This window comes from Hyaena hyaena, unplaced genomic scaffold (genome assembly GCF_003009895.1).
Source record: "Hyaena hyaena isolate Hyena2069 unplaced genomic scaffold, ASM300989v1 scaffold_68, whole genome shotgun sequence".
Classification (NCBI taxonomy): Eukaryota; Metazoa; Chordata; class Mammalia; order Carnivora; family Hyaenidae; genus Hyaena; species Hyaena hyaena.
The window spans coordinates 2,378,762-2,388,570 of NW_024080700.1; the positions used below are offsets into that span (position 1 = coordinate 2,378,762).

The 9,809-nt window shown below is 40.2% G+C and overlaps 1 long non-coding RNA gene across 1 annotated transcript; it reads left to right on the top strand.

Moving 5' to 3' along the window:
• The first annotated feature begins 1,712 nt into the window (after positions 1 to 1,712).
• LOC120232123 lies at positions 1,713 to 8,980 on the top strand. Its single transcript, XR_005528500.1, has 3 exons — positions 1,713 to 1,792; positions 6,145 to 6,223; positions 8,727 to 8,980. It is a non-coding gene; the product is annotated as an uncharacterized LOC120232123 (long non-coding RNA).
• Positions 8,981 to 9,809: the final 829 nt, after the last annotated feature.

Sequence of the window (9,809 nt, forward strand, 5' to 3'; positions counted from 1 at the left end):
AGCCAATCCACAGTTAGATACTTAACTGACTGAGCCGCCCAGGGGCCCCTGATTGTGTATTTTAATAACTCCCATATTTGTGTTTTCCTAAGAATGTTGTCCAATTTAGTCTCTTTGTTTTTTTATTAAAAAATTTATTTTATTTCATTTTAATTCCAGCATAGTTAACATACAGTGTTATGTTAGTTTTAGGTGTGCAATATAGTGATTCATCACTTCCATACATCACCTGGTGCTCCCTGCAAACTGTGCTTCAATTCTTCTTAAAACAAGGGGAAATCTTGAATCTATTATGAGCCATGTGTATGCTCTGAGCCATGATGGATTTGCATGGAGCTCATTATGTGTTTTTGCTTACTTATTCGTTTTGGCAAGCTTGGATGTATTTCTGAGTGGACTGACTGGCATCTGATTGTAGAGCTGACCTAACTCTGCTAAGCCAGCTAACCCGTGCATGTGACTGAGCTCATTAGCACCAGGCTTTAAACATTCAATTCAATATAACTTGACAAAGAATTTTATTTCCAATGTAGGCATTGCCCAGAACTTTGAACAAAGTATTTAACCTGAGATATTATCTTCATTCAAACTACTGGAGTAACAATTCTGTCACATAATTATAATAAATATTTGGGGAATGCGGGGCGCCTGGGTGGCTTAGTCGGTTAAGTGTCCGACTTTCGCTTAGGTCATGATCTCGCGGTTCGTGGGTTCGGGCCCCGCGTCGGGCTCTGTGCTGACAGCCAGCTCAGAGCCTGGAGCCTGTTTCAGTCTGTGACTCCCTCTCTCTCTGACCCTCCCCTGCTCACGCTGTCTCTCTCTCTTTCCTAGAAATAAATAAAACATTTAAAAAAATAAATAAATAAATAAATATTTGGGGAATGAAACTTCCGCCCAAAATTGGATCAGAATGCTACCCTTATCTGAAAGGCCATTATATCACGTGAACAATGTCATTATACAGTTCAATTAATAGACAGTGACTGGGCAATTTCTTGAAAGTCTCTCATCATCAAAAAGTTGCTTAGCCCAATGGACTTTTAATAACATCTAACATCCTAAAAAAAGATTTTCCCCCCATTTCCCTATCTCTACCCACGGATAAAATTCATCTAATTATTCAGAGCAGCAGCTCAACCTACCTTAGTTCAGAAAAAAAAAAAAGTTCTTACCTGTTTTAAACTTACTTCCTACTGTCTAGAATAGCCCCTTCAGCAAGCAACATATTAATCTGCTAATTTAACATGTATTGTGCCTTCCTCAAGGCCAAGCAGGGTCCAATTATATGCTATAGCTAATTTTACTTTTTCCTTTTTCTATCTCATTCTGCTTCCCTTCAGCTCCCCCTTAGCTTTATCTGCTTACAACAAAAGCTCAATAGGAGACTAGCAATAGCATGATAAAATTAAATAGAATGTCACAAAAAGGCCTGCGAGTGTGAAAGGTGCCTCTTAACTTTAGCAAAGAGGCAGAATAACAGTGGCCTTGCCCTTGGCTTGGAGTTTATATGATAAGTACATGATGGTCATTCTGTTTGTTTGCTTTTATTGGACACTGGTTTTTTGTTTGTTTATTTGTTTTTTACACGAGAACCATATCTAAGTAGGATCTCTATTGAGCGTTCACTTTCCCCAGTAAAGGGACGTGTTGTCATCCTGTTGACGCCACTGAAGCCTGTTAGGACTATTAATTTTGTTGTTCATTTAGGCATGCGTGGTTGCCACAGCAACAACAATCTCATAGTTCCTTCAGGCCCTCAGTGCAGTGAGCATCTGTAGAGAGTCCTCTGAAGGTATGATAGTTTCTTCCCTTCCTGTCACAAATTGAACCCCTTGCTGGCTCTTCTTATGAGCTACATATTTATCAGGAATCCCTAGAGAGAGAAGAGATTCTTTGCTGGAGCCCGAGAAGAACTCTAAATGAGAACGGAGCCTTTTGTGTCCCCATGGGCTACTGCAGAAGACCTCAGAATGGGTGCTTTGGAAGTCAGACGATTATTAAAAGTCTTGGTCAGCTGAAATGTAAATAAGTCCTTGGCAAAGTTCACAGCCAATCTTTTATACAGGGTTGCCAGGACACTCAGTGTCCTGCTTAAAGCCAAAATTGTAAATTCTAGTGCAAACTCCCAGTGGCAGCCAATAATAGGATGCAGTCCGTTGCCAACTATTTTCCATAGTCCAAGACCTTCTCCTTAAGAACCATATAGTTTTCAGAAATATGTGTCTGGGAGGGACAATTTCAGTTTTTTTAAATTTCCTCCTAACCATGGGCTGGTAGTGAAAGCTTACCATGTTTTTCAAAGGCCATCTTCCAAAACAGCCGTCTTCGAAGACACTATTCAGCATGAATTCTTGTCTTTGTTCCTGTCCAACTTTATCTCATCTGTAATTTATACAGTCAGAACTGGAGGAGAGTAACAATTTATAGATAAATTACATACTAGCCAAGTGGAAGGAGCTGAGACAGTGGCTGTCTGTCTTTGACAGCTGTTGAGAGGAGATATCTTATGTCCTGGCAGAATCCTTAGTTGAAACTTACATGTAAATGTTAGGGCATCTGACTGAGCACGTTTATCAAAACATCATTATAGGTTTCCTACTCCTTCTGTCATTACTCTGATCAAGATGATCAAGAACAGATTTCTGTATTCATTTCTGCAGAGAAGCTTACTCATTCCTCTTCAGAATTCTCTTACCTAATGATACCTATTGTTCAATCATAAGTAATATTTAACAGTAAAATCTTTTACTTGGGGTAAATTATCCTTGAAAAGAATTTGACTTGGAATTCTCTACCGATCAAGTAATTGCCATTTCCACCTTTCAGTTTACAGAAGAAACTTCTAGGCTGAATACTATTCTTGGGTGAGAAGGCTGAGTCTGAGTTACCATAGCTTCTATAAGACAGTATGTTTGGAGGGCTTCTTTCTTGTAAATCTTTATGGGGACTCCAGGGACCACTTTTTGTAGGACACTCCCATTCCAACCACCCTTTCTGGACTCTTTTTACTTTTTATTTCCATTTCATCAACAATGAGTTTTTCCTCTTTATTTTATTGTTTTAGTTCTCTAGGATCATAACATTATGGTATTTTGGGGCTGGAAAACACTTTTCATCCTTTCTTACACATTTCTGTCCTCAAAACTTGCAATCCATAATCATGTTCATGTTATCTACTCTTACAACTTGGGTTTGTTAACAGCTGCGTGCAAACCATCTTATTATATACAATTTATTGTATCAGTGTGGTTTGAAAGGAAACAACCCTAAATTACAAATGAATTTTCTTTTTCTGGTTGGAGCTTTGCTTTTAATTTATGGAATGACACTGGAAAAATCTCTTAGTTTTGCTACATCTCAGTTTTTTTAATCTATATAATGAGAATGACATTCTCTTATAACATGCTATGAAGGTAGTATATGGAAAGTGTGAAGTACTATATGTAATTATGAAGTATGTGGATGCCCATCTATAATGCCTGTCTCTGGAGTCTACATTAGCCTAGTGATTTTAACTATGACCTTGAAGAAGGCGGCAAAAACCCTATTAGAAATGGGTTACAGGGGCACCTGGGTGGCTCAGCCGGTTGAGATCTGACTCTTGATTTAGGTTTAGGTCATGAATGCAGGATAATGGGATCAAGCCCTGCATTGGGCTCTGCACTGAGCATGAAGCCTGCTTAGGACTCTCTCTCTCTCTCTCTCTCTCTCCCTTTGCCCGTCTCCCCTACTCACTTCCACCTCTGCCAGTGCTCTCTCTCTCTAAAATTAAAAAAAAATGGCGTGCAAATGTTGACTTACCTTGAACAATGTTGCTTTACCTTGAACAAATCTTGCAAAATATTGATATACCTTGCTACTATAAATATACAATTCAGAATTTTACTACTATAAATGTATACTTCAGAAATATCCACATATTGCACACAACTACAAATGTTAACTGAAGCATTATAATTGAAAAACTATGAGCAACCTTAATTTTCCATCAGTAGGAAGAAAGCCGAATAAATACCTATGCCATAAAATACACTTCTGGAAACAAATAAGGTTGACGTATTCTGCAAGTACATGGAAATATCTTCAAGACATATGCTGTAAGGAAAACCAATTCACACAATAGCACATAGTGTATGATCTCCTTTATTATAAAACACAGACACAGAAATGAAACAACAAAAACCATACCTGTATACACAAATATATTTGTATGTAAATTTGTAATATCCCTATGTCACCTGATGTTCCTATGCTACTCTTATTCTGCTGTGTAGTATGGATGGTACAGGTTAGGAAATGGGTTATGGTGTCAGACTGACTGACTGCCTTTAAATCCTGGCATGACAGTTACTACATGTGTGATTATGGGCAAATGACCTACCTGTCTGTGGTTGATTTTCCCACCTCCAAAATGGATTTGACCATTTTAACCTAACTCAAATAACTTTAAACACATGGAAAAAAAATCTAGAAAACATTTTACCATCCTGAGAAACAGGATAGTGTCAGATGTGTTTATGAAGTTAGAATATATTGCAGTCTACTTATTTCCAGTTTTTAATTGCATTTCCTATTTCAGGTGTCACTCCTGACTCTAGTAATAGTTTCCCTTTGTCCCCCACCATGACCAGCGTCATGCTAGGAACATGGTAGACACTGAAGATGCATGTTTTGAAAGAATAATGGCATCTTGTTGTCTAACAAAAAATAGGGTTTTAACTTGAAATTTCCTATTAGGTTATTTTTAAATTTCTTAAAGTCTGTTTTTACTATTAGCTATTCATTTATTAATAATTAACAAATTTTCCATAAACTCAACAAACAGTTGTTGAGCATCCATTACAGACCAAGCATGATAGGTGTTGGTATACAGTAATGATGAAAGGCTTACGCAAATATCCAATTAGGGTGAGTTCTCTCTATTTTTTGGTCTCTACCTGGTACCAAGCTTGGTACCTGCTTTGAATAGACTTCACACTGTTACTTTCAATTCTTCTACCTTGAATACTCTTTAGTGACTCAGATGAAAACTAATACAGGAAGCCAGTAGGGCCTTGAGAACCTGCGGAGCATGAAGTGCCTCAGGTGATGCTGAAGGCATTTGGACCTTGAACATCCTTTCCTCTGGTTGAGAGATCCATAGTGAATACTCTAGTTATGACCAAGGCTTAAGCTTACACAGCAGGTCTGAGTTTAAGGGCATTACCTCTGGAGCTACACAGCCTGGGTTTGAAGCTAAGCACCTCCCCCCACCCCCTTACAGGTGGATAGTCTTAGGCAAAATATACACACTCTCTCTGCCTTAGTTTCCTCATATGTTGAATGGAAGTAATAACATGACCTCCTTGGGTTGTTTTGTAGATTAAAAGAGTTGATATATTTAAACTACTTAGCATAGTGATTGATATATTTAAACATTCAACAAATAATAGCTATTACTATTATTTTAAAATTAATCTTATAAAGAAACAAAGCAGCTACTCTACCAGTATGGGGGCCCCTGGGGTCAGATAAATGTGAGGAGGGGATGAGAACAGGAGATACTAAGAGATAGTGAATAGTGAGAATATAATTGACATAGGCTGAAGAATCAGAGAATCCTATGGTTTTAAAGGTGAAATTCATTCACCCATCCACCCATCCATCCATCCATCCCATAAAGATTTATTGAGCACCTACCATGTGCCAGAAGCTATTCTAATTGCTGGGTCTATGCAATAATATTGCTGCCCCCATGAGCTTTATATTTTATTGGCAGAAACTGGGCTTTCTGGTGCCCCTCTTATCACATGCAGGAATCCTGCTACAATACACTGAATACTGGTTCTCTGCCCTCTGTTTTTATATGTCTAGGGAAAGTGCATAATCAATTAACAAAAGAGCAGTGCCTTCCATTCTTGGGCAGCTGAAAATGTGAAGTTGTTTTCAAAGTACCTAAGTATAACTGTACACATTGAAAATAATACTGAACTCTGAATAAAGCTAATCTACTTCCATAGAACAGCATTAGAAAGATCTTAGAGGCTCAGAGGAATACAAATTTTGTTAACTACAATCTAGGATTAGAAGGATAGGAAGAAACAGCCAGAGATCATCCAGGTGTATGGCCATCAAGAATGTGACAAAAGGTTTTTTTTCTGACAGAACTACAGGAAAACCTATAGTCTGATGAGGCAAAATCATGAAATGTAATAAGGTGGACTCCTGTCCCCACTCCAGAAAGGTTAGTGGTTTCATATCTGGCTTTGCTCTCAGCCATGTCTGTCCTGCTCACTACCTCAGATATTCTGCTCTCCATACTCTGAAGCTCTCCCTGGGAAGGAGGCAAACCTTCCCTCCAGGGAGGTCACGGAGAATTGCAGTGCTTTGCTTCATGCAAACATCCCCTCAGGGAAGGAGCCTTCACTCTCCCTGCTGTGTGGATAGATTGAGGCACCCCCAAGGCTTGGCAGCAGGTCACTGCCAAGCCAAGCTTCCAGAACCAGACAGAGGCGCAGATTTTTATCTGAACTTAATTCCTCTGTCAGAAGAGCATTCATTGCCTCTTGTTTCTTATTTGAATTTAATCCCTCTGGATTACAATTGTGTTCTGTGGATCCATCTCGCAAAACACATGATTCAAGGGCTCTTGGTCCTTGATTGGCTCACAGAACTCTGAGAAGATCAGGCTTCTCACTACGGATGAGGAACCAGGGCTTGGGAAAGTCAAATGACCAGCCAAGGTCAACTGGCCAGTTGGTGAAAGCACTGGACTAGAAGTTAAGTTTACAACTTTTTGTCTAGGGTTCTTGAAACCACATTTTTATGTTAGCAATAGGAAAACCTGCTCAAAAATAACTCTTAAAGCTCCTTGGGGTGCCTGGGTGGCTTAGTCGGTTAAGTGTCCGACTTTCGCTTCGGTCATGATCTCATGGTTCATGGGTTCGAGCCCCGCATCGGGCTCTGTGCTGACTGCCAGCTCAGAGCCTGGAGCCTGTTTCAGTCTGTGACTTCCTGTCTCTCTGACCCTCCCCTGCTCACGCTGTCTCTCTCTCGCCAAGAAATAAATAAAACATTAAAAAAAAAATAACTCTTAAAGCTCCTAGAATAGAGATCTTATATGTCATAGGCAAAAGAGGGCATAGAGATTGTAGTATAGCCCATAGTACAAGCCTCTGAAAGAAGTTTTTAAGTTTTTGAGTACCCTCTCCCTTTATTAAAACTAATGTCTGGATTGATACAGCCATCAACCTGAGGCATGTTCTACTGGTAAAGCCTGCGTGTGCACCTGTATGTGTAGGGGTGATGTCAGCATGTCTCCCTGAAGATTTCAAGAGGATACCTCCTCTTGGCTTTTATTTTGTACTAAGAATAATCTGTGGTGTTTTGGTTTTCCTTGTCTTATGAGATGGGGGAGTCAGCCAGGAGTCTGCTGTCTCCTGATTTTCTATGTGGTCATTATCCGTACTCCATTCAGACCACAGTTAAGACCACTGGATCGTAAATGATCCCCCAGGGACTGTTCGTGTGGTCATCTGTGGGGAGGGAAAGGGGAGGTATGCAGGCAAGCAACTCTGACCAAAATATTTCTTCTGAAAGCTCTCATACTTGCAATGTGAACTAACCATTGGAAGACTGCCATGGTTTCTATTTTAAGGTTCCGTGTCCCTTATGTCGCTCTGCTGCTCCTTATTCTGCTGTGTAGTGTGGAGAATAGAGAGGAAGATAATGGGTCCTGGAACAGGGCTGTCTCACTTTAAATTCTGGTTTCTCATTTACTAATTTTGCAATTATGGGCAAATGACCTCATCTTTCTATGTTTGTTTCCTATCTGCAAATTGATTTGATAGCTTAAAGTCAGATGATTGATGTGAAGACTAACCAGATAGAGTATAGACACACTGACCTGCAGTAGCCACTCAGTGGATGCTGGCTGTTACTGTCAACATCTCCCACTTGAGTAACACAGCATTGTGGAAAGAAAACTGGATCAGTGGGTCAGGAGGCACAGGGTCTGGTCTTGGTTCCCACCTTTACATAGCTGCATGAACTTGGAACCCTTGATCTCAACTCACAGAATGCAAGACATGGAAGCAGGTATTTTGTCCAAGCTCCTCATTGTAAGAGTGAAATTGGACCACGAGAGAGGAAGAGGCTCACCCAAAGTCCACAGGGAGTTAATACCCAGGCCAGGATTGGCCAGCACCCACTCTCTTGACTTCCAGCCCAGAGCTCTTCCCATTGTTACTCTGGGGACAGAAGACCTTGCCAAGTGTTTCCAACTTTGCTGAAGACCTGAGGACTTTTGGGTTGGCAGACAAATGGTTCCTAACAAGCAGTCTTTGGATTGTGGCCATTCCAGAAGAAACATCCACTGCATTCTATGTTGTGGTTGGTCCAAGTGTAAGAAGCAGAGTGATGCCTTTAAGGTGAAACTGGTTGGAAGTTGCTGCACTTATGGAGGGCTCTGGAAATTCATTCCAGGCCAACAGAGCCTGTAGAGCCCAATGGCTTAATAATTGACCATGTTTTGAGGGTGCCTGGATGGCTCAGTCCATTAGGCATCTGACTCTTGAATTTGGCGCAGGTCATGATCTCACAATTCATGAGATCGAGCCCCACGTTGGGCTCTGTGCTAACAGCTCAGAACCTGCTTAGGATTCTCTCTCTCTCTCTCTCTCTCTCTCTCCTTCTCTAAATAAACTTAAAAAAATAATTGACCATGTTTTTTTCTTTCCCTTTCTTAGCTTCTGCCAGAAAAATGCACTAATGACTGTGTCTCTATCCGAAGCTGTAGAGGTCTCCTTTACAGCTCTCACTATAGGCTGGTGGCATCCTTCTCTCTTCTAACTCTTCCTCAGATCCTGGGATTAGAGACTGACCATATCATCCACTTTTGGTACATGGCTTTGACCTGCAAGATCCTCTTTCTGTTCTATATCCTAGCCACAACAGACACTCAATAAAACCAGCCTCTGCTCATTATTCTAAATATATCTCAGGTTTCCGGCTCTGGATTGTTGCATATATTTTATATCTCCATTGATTCTTGCTGAATTCTCTCAGATTAACTATTACAATTCTATGAAGCCCACAGTGCCCCCCCCCCCAGAAGTGGTCTTCTACTCCCTAGAGCTTTCAGAGCCCCTCTTTATTGTAATGGATGGTTTCTACATGTTTACAGAGGTTCTATCTCTCTTAATAAGCTCTTTAGGAACCATATAATGATATATTTTTATCTTCCAAAGCATTTAGCAGAATTCCCTGCCCAGTGCAGGAGCTCAGTTAGACCTGCTTGAATAATTGTTGACTGGTTAGTGCAGTTGGAGTAAGGGATTCCAGACTTAATAAAAAGGTTATTCCTTCATAATCAAAAGCGCTTTCTCCCTAGGTATCATAAGCCAATGATAACTCAGTTACAGCAGTTACAGCTATTTGAAGGCTCCTTGAAGGTTTGGCAATGCCCAGTCGTTTTGAGAATGCTACTTTTTAGAAATCTGGAGTGACACATTTTTTTAAATTAAAGTCAGTTAAAATGATTTTGCTCTTCTGTTTCTTGTTGGCAGAAATTGACAATCCAAGATGGACAAGCAAACCAAATTAAATATTTGAAAACACAAGTAAAAATTTGAGGGTATCAAAGGGAGTCATGACTATAAAGAGCCCTGGAACTTGAACTTGCGCATACATCCATATGCTCAGTCAGCAGACACCGCCCTGCAATTGTACTTTCTGCACTTCAGGAGCAAAAACATCTATTTTCAACTATTTTATCTGTGAAAAATTCCATGGAACCCTGTGCTGGAGACTGTGCGTCTGAAATTGTTTGC